Consider the following 22,872-nt stretch of genomic DNA (forward strand, 5'->3'; position numbering starts at 1 on the left):
AAAAAAAATGTATGCAGCTTCAATTATTTTTGTTAAGTGGTGGCATTTAGATCCTAGGGTTAGGGTATTTTAATCAGGGTAGTGGACCGAAATTCACATTTTTTACAATTATTATTTTTCAATATGATAAGTAAAATATGAAATAACGTCCACCACGCACCACCTGGGGGAGCTGTCGCGGACCCCTGGGTGGTGGTACCCGGGACCGCTCTCTGAGAACGACCGCTGTCATTACCAACAGAGTCCATATGACAGCGCTCCCGGCCAAACGCAACAATAAGGCACCTCGCACGCATCCCCAGTGACACGTCCACGTAGCAGGGATGTGATGCGGTTCCCTGGCTGTGGTTGGGCAGAGGCAAATCGATCCACTACACGATTTGCAAAGTCCCCACAGCAGGTGCACACAACGACGTAGATTCACACACAGAGTGACGTAATCAATTCTCCCCCTAAAATTCAGCTCTCGCTGGACACACCTGACAAGCAACGGTTCGCAAATTCTGGCCCCGGACCACAATTCTGGCTGTCGCCTGATGAGGCTGGTTGTAACCGCCGGCGAGAAATGTCGCACTAGAAATTGTAAATGTTGTGGGTTTACTCTCCAACACACTGGTGTATGCTAAACTTGTAATTAGTTGACATGTTTTGTTTACGTGGCAAACCTTACGAATTGGCTGTGTAGGTAGGGTGGTGGCGGGTTTAATTACACATTTATATTTATGCAATCTAACCCAAAAAAAATCGCTGTTATGGACCACTTTATTATTCATATGTTTTTTTTTTCACTTTGTTATACTGGCATAGAGTTTCAGTAGTTTATCATTACACATAATGCAGGGTTGTCCCAAACTCCATTCCTCGCAACCCAACATGGTACGTTTTTTCGAATTATCCAAAGGCTCTAGAGACTGTGCTCTTTTCTTCGCCAACAAGACATCGTCAGTGTGAGGGCCACCACACATTTGTAAGCATTGGGTTTGACAGCACGATAATGGGGGGGAGGGGGGGGTATTTTCACTATCTGTGCATTGTGTCTGGGGCCGCACTAAAGGCCACTAGGGGCCGCCAGTGGCCCACGGGCCTTGCACTGAAGAACACCGATCCAGGGTGTTAACCATTGCGTCACCTCCGTTAAAGTGGCATCCAATTCCCTCATCTGTGGTCTATGCTTGATTCCCTGCTCTTGTTTTAAAAAAGATCTTGACATGGGCACGCCCCCCCCCCCCCCCTGTTTGTATGCATGTACGCAGCGCGCTAACCGCTACACGTACATTCATACACTACCGCTCCCCACGCACGCGTACGCACACACACGCGCACGTTGGGAGCGCGGCTGGAGCGGTTAGCTCACGGCCAACATTGGTAACGATTATCTGAACCGGTCCTGGGCCTCCCCTAGGTCGACTCAAACACAAATGAGTAACTGGTGCGGTAAGCATCGCCAGGAGCAAACCAATGTTGGCTATGAGACCGCTCCAGCAATTACAATACAGCCCTGATACCACTTGGTTCTGGTGGCGACATGCATGGATGGCGGAGTGACTTACAACAAAGACAATTATCCCCCCAATAGAGCCGTTAACAAACCGTTGGGGCAATGTGTGTATGTTGAACTTCTTTCGCGCCGTACAGAGCCAATCTTGCTAATCGGAGGTGCGGGCGAACAAATTCAACGCAGAAAGCAGTTCCATTTGTACGGTGTCGTGAGATGCGATCACAACGCGACGAGTAATTCTAGATTTGAAGTTTTCGTGACTGCAAGGATCCATTCTCTTTGGTTATCAAGAGGAATTTAGCATATTTATGGGAAATGCAAGTAGTGCTAATCGCATATCTGCATTTCCCATAAATATGCTAAATTCCTCTTGATATGCAAATTATTTTGTCAAGACGCTCTTCGCCCCTCCATCCCAGCATAAATAGTCGCTCCAAGCCTGGAGCGTGCCATTCAGACTCTGTCTACTTGACAGACCTGTTCTCCACCTGAGGACGGCTGCTTGCGTTGTGGCCGAAACGTCGTGAGAATTATTTTATGTTTTATTTTTATTATTTTATTACTTCCCTTCTACGTGACTTTACCGAAAGAACCAAGAAGATGAATCCCTGCAGTCACGAAAGCTTTAAATCGAAAAATGAAAATAACTAACTAAATTTAGTTAGTTATTTTCATTTCACTAAATTTAGTTAGTTATTTTCATTTTATTATTATTATTTTCATCTACGTGACTTTACCGAAAGAACCAACTTGACGATTAAAGAAAAAAAATCCAAAATGCAACGCATCCGTTCGAATAGAGGTTGTAGTCTTTACGCACTCCGTGTGCCGGATGCTTGCGAAGTAGAAGCGGGCCGTTAAAGGACAGTGACAGCACGGGGAGGATTTCATCCAGCAGAGGACAGAAAATGGAAGACGATTATATTCCTATTGCACTGCAATATGTACAAGCATTTGGCAAGGTGTGGGACTGAATGCCTGCGATGCTGTGCTTTGGATGCTGGGGTTGGTGGACCACACATAGATGGAGCCAAAACAAGTTCAAGTGGAAACCACAAACGGTTATAAGGTGAGAGAGTACAGAAAGTAGGCTGCCCTACCTATGCAGAGTTGCTTCGTGTTATCCTCTCAAACGCTATGGCTTTTCTCCTTGTGCTGCAGTTTCCATTCACATGCAAAAAAACAACTCAAAAGGTTGTTCAAATACCCAAAGCAGTGTGTTATCTCAAAAATATGATAACCGAAGAATGCATCGGCGTGGGCTTGGTCGACATCTGCCGGTGGATAAAGCGGAGCGCGAGGTGTACACCTCCACACGCACGGACATAACACATTGTGGTCCAGAGCGGCGCTCCATCCGCCCACCCAAACAACGGGCGAACACAAAGGACCCAAATAAAACCTCAAATTTTCTTTGAGAAAGGCGTCGAACGGCAAAGGCCACCTGTTTGAGATTTTTTTTTATATCTTCAAAAGACCCACGGTCAAAAAATACTCGGGAGATGTAAAAGTCACGTATCGCTCCGTTGCTTAAAAACGCAATATATAACAACGCCATTCCTTTTGTTTATGTTGTAAATTGTTATATTCCTAATTTTTTCCCTTTCACCCCGCCCCTTTCATTCTGTGAGCAGAGCGCGAGGGGCCTGCCGTCACAAATGCCAGAAAGGGGCACTTGGACCGGCGCGAGGTTATGCCTGAATTGCCGGGATTCATAAATTAAGGTCTCGCCAATGGCACAGTATGCGGCATCATATAGAACCCATACACATGTCGTTAGCGCCTGGGTGCATGTTTTCTTGTCTTTATTTCATGGGGTGGGTTGGAGGAGGTGGGTGGGTGGTGGGGGTGTTTCTGCTCCTTTCAGCGACCCATTGGTGTCTCGCCTGTGCGTGTGTGCGCATGCAAGCGCACGCACACACTCCCCCCCCCCACCCCGTCTCGCGCGCACACAATTGCACGCACACGCGCACGCACACACACGCACGCGGGGGCACGCGCGCACGCACGCGCGCACGCACACACGCACGCGCACACACAAAGACAAAGGTCCCCCCCCCCCCGTGAAGCCTTAACAGACTGCTGGGGCAAGTGCTGTTAGCGGGCAGCTATGAAGACCGGCACGGCACACGAGGGGGTGGGTGACCAGCACCACGCCCGGCCGCCTTTGTCTCCCTAGTGACGATGTTTACAAATCGCACCAGGTACTTATTTGAGGCTGCGTCGACCTAGGGGAGGCCCAGAACCGGTTTAGATAATCGCCACCGGTGTTGGCCCGTGAGCGGGAATGGATCTCGATGCGCCGGGTTCAAACCGCAGTGCGCTGACCGCTACACCACCGCTCCCCACTCACACACACAAAGATCCCCCGTATAGCCTCAACAGACTGTTGGGGCAAGTGCTGTTAGCGAGCACCTACGAAGGACAGCACGGCACACGAGGGGGTGGGTGACCAGCACCACGCCCGGCCGCCTTTGTCTCCCTAGTAGCGATGTTTACACACCGCACAATATACTCATTTTAGGCTGAGTCGACCTAGGGGAGGCGCAGGACCGGTTCTGATCATCGTCACCGGTGTTGGCCGTGAGCGGGAATCGAACTCGGATCGCCGGGTTTGTAGCGCAGTGCGCTGACCGCTACACGACGGCTCACCCCACTCACACACACACGCGCACACATACGCACACACACGCACGCACACAGACACAAACTCGCACGCACACACACGCACACATACACACACACACGCACATACACACATACACGCACACATACGCACACACACGCACGCACACACACGCACACACACGCACGCACACGCACGGACACAGACACAAACTCGCACACACACACACGCGCGCACACGCACACGCACATACACACATATACACACACACGCGCACACATACGCACACACACAGACACAAACTCGCACGCACACGCACACACACACACGCACGCACAAACACATACAAAGACAAAGATCCCCCGTATAGCCTTAACAGACTGTAGGGGCAAGTGTTGTTAGCGAGCACCTATGAAGGCCGGAACGGCACACGAGGGGGTGGGTGGCCAGCACCACGCCCGACCGCCTTTGTCTCCCTAGCGGCGATGTTTACACACCGCACCAGGTACTCATTTGAGGCTGAGTCGACCTAGGGGAGGCCCAGGACCGGTTCAGATTATCGTCACTGGTGTTTCCGTGAGCGGGAATCGAACCCGGGTCGCCAAGTTCGTAGTGCAGCACGCTAACCACTACACTACCGCTCCCACACACACATACACACATACACACACTACGCGCACACACGCGCACACACGCACACACACACACGGACTGTGACACTGCCAGGCTGTCTCGCTCTCTCCCCTTTTAACGCACAACAAAGCACACGTGCACACACTTAATTTAATTTCCTTTTTTTTAACTAGGCAAGAACCCCGTGAAGATCGGCGATCGTTTTTTCGCTCAAAAGATATAAGAATATCAATGTAATTACAGTACCGTACCCGAAAAAAGTTCAAATGTGTTACGCATCTTTGTTTTAAATTTGGAGTCGCAATTATTTTGACAATTACAATGTGGGGGCTATGGTGCCTGGGACGCAATAGCATCCTCTTGAAAATCGCGTCACGCAACTCTTTGATGTCAATGTTTACAGAGGGGCCTCGACGCTTTCGTTATTCCTAATGTAATGATTTTTTTAAAGGCACAAATCTCATGATGCGCAAAAACACCGCACATGCAAATACAAAGACCCCCCCTCCATCAAGTAAGTTGTACTGGCGTGCCCGTGCTCCATTTATGCTTCGATGATTTTAACTTCCGAAACAACCTGGCCACGGAGTGCCTTGCACCCTAGGTCGAGGAGAAGAAGAGGAGAAACCCTCTTGGTCGAGTCTATAGGTACCCAGGGGTGGACAACTCGCGACTCCAACGCCGCACGCGGCTGTGGCTCTTTAAGGGACCTTCCTCGTGACCTTCTTCATCACTGAAGGGACCAACCATCTCGTATTCGCCCACAGTGCATTGCGGCTCTTGAAATGTTGAGTTTTGTTGACAAGATTCTGACTAAAACAAATGTCTCTTGTTGTTGTTGTTTTGGTTTCCGACTCATGGGCGAGACTGTGTGAAGAAACATGATTTTCGTGAACACCTATTAACAGCTGGTACGACACACGAGGTTGCGATGTGGTTAGAACCTTGCTTGGCCATTCTTGTCTCCCCAGAGCTGATATGTACAAATGCACCAAATACTAATTTAAGGCCGAGTAGACCTAAGGGAGGCCCAGGTCCGAATCAGATATTACTCTCCACTGATGTCGGCTATTACCGGGAATCGAACTCGGGTTGGTGTGTTCGGAGCGTAGTGCACCAACTACTACGCTATTGATCCCTATACATGGAAATACACAGATACGCATAGACCATAGGAGCCCCGTGTTGTTAGCGAGCACCTATTAAGACAGGCGTCGGGAACCTTTTTGACTGGGAGAGCCATAAAAGCCAAATATTTCTAAATATCTTTCATTGAGAGCCATATAGTATTTTTAACGTATAATAAATTAAATATGTCCTACTTTTAATGCGACTTCTGGTCATGGGACCCGTGACCCGTGAAATGTATCTTCAAAACTAATTTCTGTTTACTTTAAAATGACACAGTATTATTAAGCAATATCACAAGTATTTTAAAATCAGTTCCAAACTGATTTTTTTTTTCAACTCAAAATTGTCTGGGAGCCATATGCCGTCACCGGAAGAGCCATATATGGCTCGCGAGCCATAGGTTCCCGACCGCTGTATTAAGAGAAGCATGGCACAGGATGGGACTGTGTGGCTATCACCAGAAACGTGCCCAGCTGCGACGTTGTCTCCTCGACACCGATGTTTCACACACACCACACTAGGTTCAGATTTATGGCCGAGTCTACTTAGAAGAATCCCAGAACAGGTTCAGATTTGAATAAAGTTTCCATCTGTCACGGCTTTCCCAGCATCACCTTCTTCATGTTGCAGTGGCTCTCCTGGGAAATCTGCGAGTCCACGAGGGACATTAAAAGTCGTGAATTTTGTTCGTTGCGTTAAAATAACAAACCACTCAAGACAATGCATTCACGTGACATTCTGTCCTCTTCTGGAATTGTGAGACGTTGCCTTATTCCCCACGATATGGTGGCAACCCAAGATCTCAAATTGCCACTGGAATCGACCGACAGTGATCGTCAACACCGCCCCGACACTGCGGCGAAACACAAACCTCACGGAACATCTATTCATCTCGTCCGGGCCATATCATGAGCCATGGATTATCCACTGCTAGACGGGCATATCATGTGCCTGACAATCGGACACAATCTACGAGTGCAGGGTGGCAGGACGAAGTAGACGATCACTCTGCCACCGTGCCCCACAAAGGCAAAGATCCCCCGTGTAGCCTTAACAGACTGCTGGGGCAAGTGCTGTTAGCGAGCAGCACCTATGAAGGCCGGAACGGTACACGCGGGGGTGGGTAGACAGCACCACGCCAGGCCGCCTTTGTCTCCCCAGTGGCGATGTTTACACACAGCACTAGGTTCTCATTTGAGGCCGGGTCGACCTAGGGGAGGCCCAGGACCGGTTCAGATAACAATCGTCACTGCTGGTGACCGTGAGCGGGAATCGAACCCGGGTCGTACCGCAGCGTAGCGCTGACCGCTGCACTACCGTGCCCCACACCCACACACACGCGCACACACAAGAGGCATTTATTGTATAGGGTCGGCAAACCCCTATAGCCGGCCCAAACAAGCGTGCAACACACGCACGAACTCCAGCGCCGGCTCCGTATAAAGTAATGTAACAGATGGGGCTGCAGCGTGCAGCCTTTGGCGAATTAAACTGACATCTGCGCTGGGCAAGAAGCGGGGGCCTGGGGTGGGGTTGACGGGGGTGCGGGCAGATTTGGGGGAAGAGAATAGGCGGAGTGAGTGAGGTTGGGGTTTGTGGTTGCGGTGGGGCAGGAGACGAGCGAGATGTAGGGGTAGGGTCAGTCAGTCCAATTACCGCTTCCCCCCCCCCCACCTCCAAATCCTTCCCCTCCCCACAATTGCCAACCCAAGCCTAATGGTTTTAATTCGCACCACCGACTTAGATCGAGGGTGGTGTGGAGAAAAAGTTTCTATGAGCCTCGCACTTGCTAGTGGTGGGGGGGGGTGGGGTGCTTTATTTGGGCGCCACGGTGGCTAGGAGATGTAAACTACCTCTCTTGGTGTACAGGAGGTCGTGGGTTGGAGTCCGACTCTGACGTCTGTATATCTGGAGTTTGCGTGTCCCTCTCCCCGTGGTCGCATGGATTTTTCCCCGGGTCCTCCAGTTTTTCCCTCCACAGTTAGAATCAACATCACGCGTTTAGGGTATTTGGCTGCTACTGTAAATTTCCACACGATGAGAAGCCACTTCGTTGAGCTATCATTTGAGGCCAGGTCGCTTATGGAAAATAGCTATATAGCTCAGTGGGCCTTATCTGGTAGAATAAAAACATTGTTTTAGTTTATTCGGCACTTCCTAAGATAAAATATCAAACAGGTGCTTATACGCAAAAATGTATCTTCAAAGTAGCCTCAGAATTTTCCAAACATTTTGACCGCACGCGCAAATTGTGTGCCGGTTGTCATAGGTGCTCGCTAACAGCACTTTCCCCAACATCCCACGCAGGCTATTTAGAGGATCTTTGTCTTTGTTTACGTGTATTTGTACGGATATCCTCTGAACTACAAACGGCGCTCACTTGAGTTCGATTTCTGGCCAAGGCTATAATGCAGCATTGCGTAACAAGTGGCTATGTACAGCATCTCATTGAACTTGTTCTGTCACCTGGATCAGCTCAGCCATAAATAAAAACAGGACCACAGTCTACACATCAGCACTGGGGAGACTAAGGTGGCCAGGAGTGGTGCTGGCCAATCCACTATTGTGCCTCATGCTGGCCTTAATAGGTGCTCGCAAACATACATTCTCCCCATGGTCAGTGCTAAAGGAAGGGTCTTTGTGTGTCAGTAGGGAGCACAGGTGATGCATCTCCGTCAGTCAACCAATGGTACCTGGCTCTGTCCCCATGACTCTGCCAACGAACAGTTCATGCAGACTTAAGGTGCACCTAGCCTGGCACAAGCGCCGTGGTAACGGCAGTTGTTGTTGTCGTTGGTTAACACACTGCCCTACAATCACATTGCCCTCGGTTTAATACGAGGATGTGGACACAACCAAATCACCGCACAGATTGATACAATAATCCACTGCTGCACTGCCATCACAAGGCCATCTCGCAACCCAAGCAGGACCCCCCTCCTCCTCCCCACCCAAGTCTCAAACGAGCCTTGACCCCCACGTGGTCCCCAAGATGAGACAGACCGAGCACAGTGCGATTTGGTTGTATGCGATCTGTACTGCGTACAGGGCCGTCCATAGAGCGGTGTGGGACCCTGGGCAAATCACACCCCCCCCCCGCCCCCCAAAGCGTGGGGCCCGGGGCCATCGCCCCCGCCCCGATTCGCCATAGCGTAGGGACGGGCTCTGACTGCGTCTACAGACGCACAGACACACGGGCGATGGTCGAGACGACTGACGGAGTGGCAGCCCAAAGGAGGGAGCGATCACCTCGGAGATGGAGCCACGAAATGTGCTCGGGTGCTGATAGGTGCTCGATGCGAATGTGGCATCGTGTGATCGTGAAATTTTGCGACGGCTTGTATTGGTCACCATCCAGCAGTGGATTGACCATGTTTGACTATGATATACCACAGTGCTTCGTGCCAGCCTTCAAAAGTGCTCGCTCGCATCACTTGTCCCAGCTGTTCGTTTGGGCTCCGCGGGGGATCTTTGTCTTTGTGCTGTTGTACGAAGTATCACGAACGGAGCACGAAGGGCGCATTCACACAGCCATTGGCTGTACACGCGCCGTCCACAACACATTTATCACCAACCCAGTGGAAACACACACAAAAATAAAGTTTTATGCAGAGCTCGCGTGTGCAAACATTGCACAAAGGACACTTGAATAATTGGGAAAACATCATGAAGTTCTTTCCTGCCTTCCAATTTATTTACCCGTAATTTATTTCCTTAAACAAAAAAAAGAAGCCAACGGAGTTGAAGATAACCATCGCGTGCGCGAAATCTGCATGCGGTCGGTCGCGTTGGGATTAATAGGGCTTTTCTTTTTCCGCTCGTGTCTACCACCATGTGCTTGCTTGCCGTCTCCACAGCCACAAGGCATTACGCTAAGGAGGCTTTTCTCTCTGCGCATAATAATAAGCGTCTGCAGAATGTGGCCGATCGACGTCGCCCACCTCGGCAAAAGCAAACTTCTACGCGTCCAATTCTTGTTGGTGGGTTCCGGAAGGACAGCTGCGTTGTGGACCAATTAAAAAAAAATCGCGTTATAATAATAATGAATATATAAATATAGGGGGGGGAGAAGCACAGTCCTCCACCCCCCAGTGATAACACGCGAGATGCGTTCGCCGGCTGACGAAAAAATTGCGAGCCGCGTGCGGCTTAGAAGCATCCAGCAGCATCCCGCGCCGAGGCAGCCGTACACAGCCGCCGATCCCTTCTCGCGCTGCGACATTCACTTAATCGCGGGTTCTGTTTGTGCGATTTCGCTCTATGCGGTTTGAATTCACTCAGATGCTGCGATGCGGTCGGACGTGGAACAACACTGTTTGTGTACCATGTGTGTACCGTGTGTAGTGTGTATACCGTGTGTGTAGTGTGTGTACTGTGTGTGTAGTGTGTGTACTGTGTGTGTACTGTGTGTGTACTGTGTGTAGTGTGTGTAGTATGTGTACTGTGTGTGTACTGTGTGTGTAATGTGTATTGTGTGTACTGTGTGTAGTGTGTGTACTGTGTGTATTGTGTGTATTGTGTGTACCGTGTGTACCGTGTGTGCCGTGTGTGTACCGTGTGTGTAGTGTGTGCACCGCGTGTAGCTGTGTGGTAGCGTCCCCCATTGCAAAGTTCTTACCCGGCCCTACTGGTCATCAGTGAAAAAGAGCTTGTATAGCTCATAAAATTCTTCCTGCAGGACACAACAAATATTCCGATTCTGTCTTGATTTGAAGCGTTCGTGACTGCAGCAATCCATACTCTTTGGTTCTTTCGGTAAAGTCACGTAGGTAGAAAAAAAAATAGATCACGACGTTTCGATCGCCAATGCAAGCAATCGTCACCCACGTGACTTTACCGAAAGAACCAAAGAGTATATTCTGATGCGGTAAAGTGAGAGGCAGCTATATAACAGAAGAAGCAAACATTACGCCCCAACATCTCTATAACACCGTCTCCCGCCAAGCTCAATAAAACCCCATCGAATCTTCTGAGCACTATCCTACTCACTGCCCCCGTAGGGCATAGCGGCAGGAGCCGTCGCTTACCCAATATTCAATCACCCGCTGAGCGGAAAGTTAAGTGGGTCAATGGACATCGGTGGGTGCATCTGTAAATGGCTCACACTCGCCAACCAGAGAGAATCACAATGATGATTTTATTCTGGAGTAATCCGGTGAACTGTAAAGCTCTTTTTTCACAGATGTCCAGTAGACACCAGCAAACCTATCACGAACACCGCCCTTCATGCTGACACTCCAATCCAACCCCTATCCCCGTCTCCCAACACTTCACCCAGACTCATTTTTATTAGATTTTTATCAATTCCTCACCAACGTAACTCCACTGGTGACTATGAAACAATAACGGCCACAAATGCGGATCGTCATCGAACGCAGCGACATTTATCGCTCGCAACGATCGGTATAACTACGGACGCGTTCTCCCCGGGTGACACACGTTGGCTTCAACATTCACATTCACTCCCAACATTTGTGCCACCAGGCAAATCACCAAGGATGGATGGTGGTGGTAACAGACCGGGCAGCCAGACACGCCGTGATCTCGTCCGAATCTTGCAAGGTCAGCGAGCAATGGTGAGCCTGGCCTGGTTAGTAGTACATGTACCTGCTGTTATTCGGTGATACCCCATTCATTGGCAGTGACTGCAGCAATCCATACTCTTTGGTTCTTTCGGTAAAGTCAACGTAGGTAGAACAAATAATAATAGATCACGACGTTTCGATCGCAACGCAAGCAATCGCCAGCAGGTAGAACTGCTGTATCTTGCTACCTGATGACGATTGCTTGTGTTGAGATCGAAACGTCGTGATTTATTATTTATTTTTCTTTCTACCTCCGTGACTTTACCGAAATAACCAAAGAGTATATTCTGATTCTGATGCGGTAAAGTGACAGGCAGCTATACAACAGAGGAAGCAAACATTATGCCCCAAAATCTCTACAAACACCGAAAACGTTCGTCAACGACACGTCGGCTTCAAAAGTAAAACAATACATTGACTTAAATCTTCCGTGACTGCAGGAATTCATAGTCTTTGGTTATTTCGGTAAAGTCACGTTGTTTTGTGTGCGAGTACTTGGATTGGAGACTGCCAGTTAGTGTAGGCTCGGGCTGTGGTGGCTAAAAGGCAGGAGTACAATGGATTGTTGAATCTATCTGTGCAGAGTTGTTGAGTGTTACCCCGATGTCCGTGTGGGGTTCATTTGGGTTAGGTACTCCGATGTCTTCCCACGTGGAGCCAAACTCTCATTAATGTGGGCAGACGTCTCATGGAAAAAGAGACTGGGTGATGCATTCCTAAACGCCGTTAGTTATATGTATTACTCAAAAACAAATGTTCTACATCGATTACATCTCAGACAACTAAACACACTGCGCACAATACACAAACCAATATCATTGATGTACGATTACGAGTATGTAAACCCGGACAACAACATCTACGTCTAAAACGCAGGTAACTTTTCACCGCAGTTTAAAAGAAGTCTCCGTGTCAAAACAGCAAACAAAACCAACGCAGGAAAATTTAAAATTGCGTTAACGCGAGCAAACAACGCGCTTTGAATGTAATTGGATGACACGCTCCCAGGACTGGAGATCATACAGCGCCGTTTTGTTGCAAACGTGAATTTGTACGCTTCCTCGCCACATGTTTGTTTGTATATGTATATGAGAGAGAGAGAGAGAGTGGGCGCGTGTGTGTGTGAGTGCGAGAAAGCGAGCGGATGGATGGATGAGCGGGCGGGTGAGTTGGCGAGACAGCGCGCGCGTGTGTCTGTGTGCACGCACGCGCGCGCGTTCACATTCACACACGTGAATGTGAGTGGCAGATGTGCTCGTTTGTGTGTGGTGGTGGTGTTGTGTGTGTGGTGGTGGTGGGTGTTGTGTGTGGGGTGGGTATGGGGGTAGGGGAGGGTAGGAGAAGGGGGAGGACAGACAGAGGCAGAAAGAGCGTGCGCGTGCACAAGTGTGTGTGTGTGTTCGCGTGTGTAAGCGCGTGTGTGTGTGTAAGCGTGTGTGGTTGGGTTTGATGAGCAATTTCACGGAGTGGCCTCAGCTCATGACCGCCCAGAACTTTAAGCTGTGCGCGAATTCTTTGTTAAATGTTCGTCATTCATTCAACCGCTGAAAGTTGTGTTTCGGGAGAGGCACACGGCAGATTTGAGATTAGCTTCCGAAAATAAGGATAACATAAACGAAAATTGTTGCTCAAGCGAAATCTACCCAACGTATAATAATAATAATGCGTGAATTCTAGCTTCTGAACCTCACCCTTCTCAGAATAAGATCCTCATGGGGTGAAGATGTGTCACGTGCGACTTGGCCATGTACCGGAGATTCACAGCCTTTCTCGTGTGATCTTTACAAACGGGCCTGAGCGGTGGAAGAGCAGTGGTTAGCACACTGCGCTATGAAGCCATAAGTCAGAGTTAGTTATATTTACGCGATCTAACTTCAACAAAAAAAACTATATTATGGACGATATTTGTCGCGAAAGCCTTCTACGTGTTAAACTTATCGGAGTTAGATTCCCACCCACAAGTGACATCAGTGCCGAGTGATGTCAGAACCAGGCAGGTAAAGTATGGTTAAAAACCCCCTTACCAACACTGCGTACAGAATGCCTTCATCCAGCAGTGGATTGATGCGTTGTAAAATATGACTATTTTTATATCTGTATACAATGGTCAACATATTCCACAAGAATGTGGAATATTCACCAATGTCTCAGTGCTACCCACTGATCATTTGCACGTGAAGACACTCACTGGCTTTTGACAGGGCTTGCGGTTGTAACAAAACCTCACACTCTTATTGCGTCTGACAGTGGCCAGACAAGAGGTGGTAAGAGTACAATTTATTTCACTGCTGCTGGCGGAAGATCCTCCACTCGACAGAGCTCAAGAGGGCCCCCTTTTCAGGATATTTGGTCTACTCTTCCGCAGTACATACAGGTAATGAACACGGTACTGCTGGCTGCTTAAACTTGACTGAATGGCTGATAACTTGAATTTTTTGTGTTTAGCTTGTTGTCCTTAACCTCACAACTCCGATTAGCACGGTTGGCTACGTACGGTGCGAAAGAAGTTCTACGTATGTACTGACATTCATGTCTCACTGACTTAACCAGTGTCAGAATCAAAACGATTTCAAAGAAATGAATTTGCATTAGGTATTTATGTAGTCGTGACAATATATATTTTTTCCTCTACCAAAATTATTCATGCTAAAGTATGATACTTAAATTTCCATATGTTGAAAAAAATAGAATTGTCATCGAGTACATGCCACTGTTTTTTTCAGGGTTATTGTGAGCTTACATTTAATACAGTAAAATCCATCTGTATTTGCATTATATACATGGGGCAGTTACATTGTTTGGAAAAGGGAAATTATACCAATCTTGATTTGCGATTGAAACGTCGTGATCTATTAATTTTCTATCTACGTGACTTTCCCGAAAGAACCAAAGAGTATGGAAATGATACCAGTTTCACACGTAGGCTTTCGTGACCAATATTATTCATAATAAAGGTTTTTGGGTTCGATCGCGTAAATATAAATGTAAGGATGCATTTATATTCGCCTGATGAAGCTGGTTGTAATCACCAGCGAAGCGTCGTACCCTAATTGTAAATGTTGTGGGTTTACTCTCCAACACAGCCGGTGTGCTGAAGAAGTAATTGGCATGTTTTGTTAACGTGACAACCTTAACAATTGGCTGTGTCGGGTGGTGGTGGGTTAACGACACATTTATATTTACACAGTCTAACCCAAAAAACGTTATTATGGAAAATAATACCAACAGCAATTTTTTATTCAGGAAGGCTTTCCTGAGTCCCAAGATACTTTTTTCAAATTTGAATTATTTCCCACTGACAATTAATGAGAATTCTTACATGGTAGGAAACCAGACGACCCCAGCATTTATATACGAGGGTATAACACTCAGCACTGCCACCTCCTCCTACCCACACCTCACAGCCCCACGCCGACAACACCCAGCTTGAGTGAACGCTGGAAGATAATTGAACTCGGGTAGTTCGTGAGTGGGAGATGTGCTGTTTGCAATGAAGACTACAAAAATAAGACCAGATTGTAATAATGACAGCAGGCGATCGTTGAAGTTTTACGCTACAGCCACGGTAGAAGTCTTACAATATCTTTCTTTCATCTGCCTCTCAAGTCTTGCATACTTGCTGAATTGTGAGGAAACTAATTTCACACCCTCAGTTACAACTGGTTTTAGTTTGCCCCCTAGTGTCCGCCTTTGTGTACACCCAAAATAATATAATCGCATATGGGGCCTGATCATGTGTTCGCGGACACAGACAAGTTGTGTAAAATACTTGGTAGAAAATTTACAAAAAGTACCAGACAATTTTCGCGACCTCTCTCAGGATACACCTTGAGGTGACGTGCATTGGCGAAGGCTCGCTGGCAAGGGGGCAATGGGACCAGGTGGTGGTGTGTGGCGTGGTTGGCATGGATCTCGATGCCACACTCCGATGGCCAGTGGGCCCTGGTGCAGTTGCACGGCCTACACGCTCGATAGCTGCGTCACAGTGACAAACCCATCTGTTATTGGTAACCCGCTGGGAGAGCCCTCCGATGTGTTTTCGGGTTGCACCACGTGTTGTTCGGGACCAAGTCAGACGTTCCGCTGCACGTGCTGAGAGCCTCTTCAGGGAAGTGAAAATCTATTCCTTGAAGAAGCTCCAACCTGAAAAAAATCCATCAGAGAGCTCGAAAGCACGACAGCAAAAAACCTGCACACTGCTATGATTGTCAGACAGACACAAGCACACATCTAGAAAAGGGGGCCCAGAACACATCCACACACCCATCGCGAAAGCCTCGCTGGTACATGAAGTGAAGTCACAAATAAAATATTCCAAAGGGATTCAGTGGTGGGGGCGGGGGCGCAGGGGGGGAACGGGCGGCGTCGGCGTGGGGGGGGAGAAGAGATTTTTCTAACACCCCTGTTTTTATTCCAGCTCTCTGAGCCCTTTCTTTGCACCCGTGCATCCTTTCTCGCTAAAGAGGTCTGGATAGCGGGCGAATTGCAAATAGGCACGGGGTTCATGCGTGCGTGTGTGCAAGGCACAGGGGCCGCCGCATTAACTGCCCTGGACCCCCCCACCTTTTTTTTCTCTCTCTCTCTCTCTATGGAACCCCTTAATCGCCTATTTTGAACAGGGCCCGCTCGCCCCATTGTACCGATAAATGGTTTGTACGGGACAGCTCACACGTGGGCCCAAATCTCCGGGTCGCACGGGGCGTCATGCAATCACTATTATTAGTACGAGACTGGCGGGCGACTGGCATGCGCGCTCCCGTTGTATGAACCCGCGTGCGCACACTGCGCACAAACGCGCACGCTGTTAGAGTACGTGCGCACACACGCACAAACGCGCACGCTCTTAGAGTGCGTGTACACACGCGAGCGCAGCGCACGTCAAGTGAGTTGTATTTAAAGTGGAGGTTCACTTTTTACAACTGCCTTGGACTATTTCACAGTGGTGTATGATCTTTACGACAGACATAATAGACTTTTTATTTCAGCTGAAAGAACGCCGATGAGCTGGATGTGCTGATCGCCAACGGAGCGGATGGTGTTACGGTCAGCGCGGCGGACTTGCAATTCAGAAGTCGCCGGTTCTATTACGAATCTCCCTGCGCAGCAGTTGAAACAAGGGGCAAATAATTGCAAGGGTTGTAATTTTACCTCTACGTGTATGTATTCTAATTTTTTAAAGCAAAAAATGCCAGTCTCCGGCTATCTGGTACTGTATGTATGTTGAACTTCTTTCTCACCATACGTAGCCAACATGCATACTACATACAACCGTGTTAATCGGACGTGCGGAGGAAAGACAACTAAATAACCACAAAAATCTGTTCTAAAGAAGCTAGATTTTAAAGTGCAGAGCTCTCATGGCTTCCTAATATTGGAAGGAAGAGCGTTCCAGACGGTCGCAGAAGCGCATCTGGTGCTAATAAAAGCAACGTGCCCTACATTGCATACAATAAGATAATTTTGGCAGCAAACATTTCTGGACAGAACGGTGGCCGATGGATGAGACCGGTGACGGAATCGAAGTTCTCTCCTGAAAAGAACGCTCCCAAGAGGACGACCGTGGCGAGGGATGCAGCGATGAGATCAGATCGTGTGCGGCAGCGAGACGGATTGGTAGGATTGGTAGCAGCACTGGACTGCGTGAGGGATGCTGACGACGCGGGGATGCCTTCATATAGCAGTGGATAGACAATGGCCAATGATATGTTGCATATACTTATGAAATTAGAACTTATATACTTAATCTATTTTACGCATTTACTTTTGGTTAGTTGCTTACCTCTCGTATACTTTGTACTGCTATCGTTGTTGTAACTTTCTGACCCATCCCGACTGTACACCTGTGAAAAAGAGCTTCATAGCTCATCGGATTTCTCTTGGATGAATACAGATTCTCATTCTGATATAGGTATAATTTATTTAGCACGTACCGTTGTATTTTTTTTTTATTATGAGAATTGGCCATTTTGGTCATACTCTACTTCTGCACCGAGATATTTTTGCATTGTACGATCTTTGTGCCACAAGACCTGCCTTATAAAATATTATCCGTCTCAAATTAAAACTTGGATTCTCCCCCTGTTTACACAGGATGAACCCCATTCCAGTCGCCTGGAGTTCTTTTGCACCCTGCGTGTGTGAGATTTCAACGTGCGTTTGGCGTGTCCTGATTATGGATGAGTACGTAACAGCGTAAAATGTATAGTCATACCTTGATTCGTCAATAAAAAAGTCGATCAATTAGAATATTTAGCCTGCAGGGTATATATTCTTGGTTCTTTCAGTAAAGTCACGTAGAAGGGAAATAATAAAAATAAAACAATGAAATTCTCACGACGTTTCGAATTGTATTGTTTAATTTTTATTATTTATTATTTCCCTTCTACGTGACGTTACCGAAAGAACCAAGAATATGAATCCTTGCAATCACGAAAGCTTTAAACCTTGCAGGGTATGTTTAAACAAACTCTGTAGTTTGTGGCTTCACCCATTAGGGCCTCTTCAGCAGTCTGGATTGAAACGCCCATTGGCTAATGCACTGAAAATAATATTTGTTTGATTGTGGACAGTAGAACATAGTTCGATTATATTTACATATACAACTTCTGCCCCCCCACACCCACACCCCTTCCTTTACCAACCTAAACCACCCAGAGTGGTGAAGTATGGTCAAAGAACCCCCATGGTTGATACAAAGTTTGAAGGCCTCCTCAATCCAGCAGTTGTACTGAACAATGGCTGTGAATTACTTACAATGTAATATTAGTTTCTTGTACAGAGATTATTGTTGAATTCATTACTACCTTACTTAGCACAGTATTTTCCCAGCATGCTGGTCCATTATGAGGGCACGATGTTCATTGTGGGCTGCTGTGTAGATTGGCCATTCACAATTAGTGCGCGTTGCTTCTATTACACATTAACCACCATGTTAGTCCTTCACTCTCTGTTTTACACCCAGTGAAATGATCAAACTCACACATGTTGAATATTAACAGTGTCCCAGGGGTGACATATGGAAAGGGAAAGCCAGCCAAATAGAAGTCAAACATTTAAAAAAGGAAGACACATTTCCTATAGGGGGCACGTGTGTAGGTGCCACTGCAGATGGTGCCTTCTTTGGCACACGGTGCTATGAACCCGGCAACCGGAGTTCGATTCCAGGCCATGGATAATAGCACCTGTGGCAAGCGGGCTTCCCCTAGATTTGACTCAATCTTTAACAGGCACATAATGAACATCAACACTGGGAGATTGGAAGACAAAGGCGACCGGGCATGGTTGTTGCTGGCCATACCATCCCATCTTGTGCTATTTCTGGTGTCAATAGGCACTTCTTAACAGCACTGTGGTCCAACAGCCCATAAGCTATACAGAAAAAGCATGTATCATATTTATACTCTTAGGTTTTTTCGATAAAGGCACTTTACCGAAAAAACCTAAGAGTATGAATCCTTGCAGTCACGAAAGCTTCAAATCTATCGTATTTATATTTATCCATTGTGTATTTCAAATATAGAGGTACTCAAAAAATACACAGTTCATAAAGTAATGTATCCCATTGTAAAAAAGTCTAACAGTCGTCATCCTATGGAGTGTCTGACCCTCACCATGGGAATGTGGAATTCACACCAGTGGCTTAGGACCGCCAATGGAGATGAGCTCCACCCCACTGCTTGTTTGAGCAAGGAGGCATTTTGACCTTTAACTGCAATGCGTATGGCATTGTCCCCAAGTGGCGAAACGTGCTGGATATTCCACACATAAAAACTGCACACGGACTCACACTTTATTACTCTACGTTCGAATCTATGAGATGCTTACCTCCTCTAGCATTCGCGCATATATTCCTACGCCGTTACGTACGAGTCAAATAACCTCGCCATCTGGTATTCCACATCCCTCACAAGCTCCTTCCCTCCCTCCCACAAGTCGGGCGAACAAAACCGCCACCTCTCCCTCCTCTCGCCACGGCAACCCACGCATCCCCACCACTCCCCCACCAACTCCTCGCACGACTGAAAATGTCTTCAAAGTAGCACTAATTCCCACAAATCCTGATCTGGGGCAGCCCCATTGTGGCGACGCTAAAACCAGCGTCTCCCAGAACCCAATCCTGGCGGAAAGAAGAAAAAAAACGAAAGGCACCCCCACCACCACCACCACACACCCTCAACCCCCCCACACCCCCGACACAAACGCGCACGCAGAATAGAGGGGCGGCTGTAGCTAGCCGGGCACGGCCACAAGACAGCTTAACACCCGCTCGGCCCGGCCGCCCGACCGCTATAATCTCCTGCATGCGAGACAAGGCCACGTTCGTATACTCTCGTCCATTGAGACGCCCGGCGCTGGAGAAAATTGCAGCCGTGGAGCAAATAAAGCGATGGAATTGGTGACGGAGTGGGGTGGTGGTGGGGGGTTGAAAATGATTGTGGCGACGAGGAGTAGAAGCAAGGGGCCATAAGAGAAGCGGTGTCGCTGGAGGTTTTTTTAATATAGAATTCCCTCCCCCTATCCCCCACCACCGCCTAAAAAAGAAAATGAGCGTTGAATGAGACCTGGGTCTGCATCACAATGCCAGCGCAGAATTTGTCGGTGTTCTCAATATGAACAGTTGACTGAGAGAATGGGCTGGCTTTTGTTGGTTGCCTGCGTACGGCAGATTTTGACAAACATTGCACATTCGGTCAATGGGTGGAGGTGGCAATGATGGGGGAAAGGGTGGTAAAGGGAAAAAAAGGAATTAAAAGAAAAAGCCAATGGCTGACTTCCATGTCTCTAATAACCTCGGCCGGCTGTCTTCTGAATGTTAAGTCGACAACCAAACATTATCCCTTGATTTTAATAAAATTTTATAATGCCATATTCTTAGCAATATATATACCATATTCTCTGGATTGTGTCACAGTTTTCTTTTCTCTTCCTGTATTTGAAAGTAAAGTGGTTGAAGTACGTCTTAAAATCCTCTCGGTGTGTGAATGTGTGACCGTGTTTGTCAACTTTGTTATCGGCTTTGTGTGGGAAAAATAAAAAGGTTGTGGGATGCATCTTACTTTCTGGAGCGTCCTATAATCCGGAGAATATGGCAATTTTTGTTTGAACTTAAAGGCAGAAGTGAAAATGCCTTGGTTGATGTGGCAAAAAAAAAACCAGCAGAGCATCCAATCCCTGAGTTTTTTTTTACGAATTATTTGCCGCTGCATTTGTGCCATTGTCGGTTACAGTAGAGCAGCCCTTTTTGTCTTCTAAATCCCTTTCATGGGCACCATTGTTTTTATCGTTTTTCATGATGGCCTCTGTCAAATGTTGTTGGGGGTCACTGCATGAATTCTATGGGCGTATTGTTTCCGTAGGAATCGTCATCATTTATCATCATTAGTCGCCATAATGGCCGCAGGCTGTGAGTTGCTGGCCGCATGGCGTTTGGGGGCCTGGGGGGCCATGCGCAGCGACCGTGATATCGTGACACTGTGCAATGTCAACACCGCACAGTGATTCTAAGTATTGCAGTGGGACGTATATTGAATGTGCCTGAGAAATATCAACGGCAAATGTTGCACAAGGCCGCATTGTTATTGCACTACACTGGTCAACAAAAAAAACATTTATTTTTCTGGCCTGGACTTTTGCAGCTGTTTTAGACTAATTTCAGGGTGCTGATTCCAAATATGATCTCAGATTTGCTCTATCACATCTCATTTTTATGCTATCGACATACCCCATATTCATTGATTTTACCCGAAATTAACTGTCACTTATGATTGCAAGTTGTTGCGAGTCAGTGACTGCTTTAGTGTTAAAATATGGTGCTGTAGTTTTAGGATAGTGTGTTTATAATATAATTTTATGTAGATATCCACATTTATTTAATATTTTTCTTCTGCAGTTTTTATTGAAAATGCAATATTTGATTACCTTAAAACCGTTGGAATACCTTATGCCAGAAAAAGTGTGTTGACCAGTGCTATAGTTTATGATTCGTCGGAAGTTGTTTATGATTTAGGGTTAGTAAAAGCCTTAAAGTTATTCATCTTTATGCTGATGTTCACAAAAATTAAATTTGCTTTACTACTCAAATCAGCTTAATAATAATTGTAATTTGCAGCCAATTCTCAATCCACTGCTAGATGAAAAACTCCTAATTCTAAGTTGGTAGTGAGGGGTTGTTTGACTATACTTCACTGCGCTGGTCAGTGTTGGTTGGTGAAGGGGAAGCTCAGGATGAGTTCGGATATCACTTGCCACTGATGTAAGCCATGAGCGGGAATCAAACTCAGTTTGCGAGACTCACAGCACAATGTGCTAACCACTGTGCCATCACTCCACCAGAAAACGCTACAACTATAGGCAATGCAGCTTCTGGAAGTTTTTTTGTGAGCCCTGAGGTCCCAAAATGAGCTTGGAGAAGCACAGATCTCGATTGGAAAGCCGTGAGCCAGTGGTGTAACTTCCACATACGCATGGCAGGCTCCTAATCTTGCCAAGTAATGCCCCCTGTTGACCTCCTTCAAATGGTATAGTGTGTATATCTAAGTGATAAGGTATAATGGGGGGTTGTTCTGACATCCAACCAAGGATTGCACTTGCAACCTTTTGATTGCGAGTCAAGCACTGTGCCAAACAGGCATCCATAATAAATACAGCACGGTAGACTTTCTTTGTACACCGATGCAGTGGTCACACTAGGCATAAGCAAGCCAAGCCAAAGCTTAGGGACCAAAGTAACCCAATGGGGGCCCAGATTCATTAAAACAATCGGGGCGCATCAGCTCAAATACTAATCCTAATAAACACAATAATCCAATAAGACAATACTAAATATATCTCATCACTATCTTGTCTGCATCTCATATCTGTCATCTCACAATATCTCTTAGTTTGGCTCCATATCTCTTATTTCACTACCTCTTGCCCATATATTTTCCGTAATCTCATTAGGAGGATTTTATACGTTGAAAAGTGGCCTCCCAAGATAATGTCTGATTCGGGCCCCCAATAGGCCTCGAGAAACAGAGACTCAAATAGCCTTTCTGGAGTAAATAGAGGACTACAGAATTATTACTGAAACAATAAAATAGGTTTGACCCTTTCTTGCAATAAAACAGGTGTCTAGAAGTTTAAACACCAAATAGAAACCTTTTGCAAGGAATCGAGTTCGCATTAACCACACGTACTTGTGGTGAACATGCAAATAAACATGATCTGAGAATATATGGCATTGTCTTTCAAACTGATTGGTCTACAGAGACAGCCTTCTTTAGGGCCCAGTCTCACCAGTGTCAGTCCAGAGAACGCCAAAAGGCGAACAGGGCAAGGACATAATAATAACAATGTTTTTTACCCTTTTTTCTGGCAACAAAACTGATACCTTTTTTCAAGGAGTCATGTTTGCATTA

At 47.0% G+C, this 22,872-nt stretch overlaps 2 protein-coding genes across 2 annotated transcripts in view; one reads left to right on the plus strand and one right to left on the minus strand.

Moving 5' to 3' along the window:
- ALPK1 (alpha kinase 1) overlaps positions 1-22,872 on the minus strand; it is a 75,799-nt gene that overhangs the window by 43,046 nt on the left and 9,881 nt on the right.
- Positions 1-22,872, plus strand: part of LOC133354553 (TRAF-interacting protein with FHA domain-containing protein A-like) — a 63,860-nt gene that overhangs the window by 20,594 nt on the left and 20,394 nt on the right. The window lies entirely within an intron of this gene.

The sequence above is a fragment of the Lethenteron reissneri genome, chromosome 47 (assembly GCF_015708825.2).
Source record: "Lethenteron reissneri isolate LAM-NWPU_2019-01 chromosome 47, ASM1570882v1, whole genome shotgun sequence".
Classification (NCBI taxonomy): Eukaryota; Metazoa; Chordata; class Hyperoartia; order Petromyzontiformes; family Petromyzontidae; genus Lethenteron; species Lethenteron reissneri.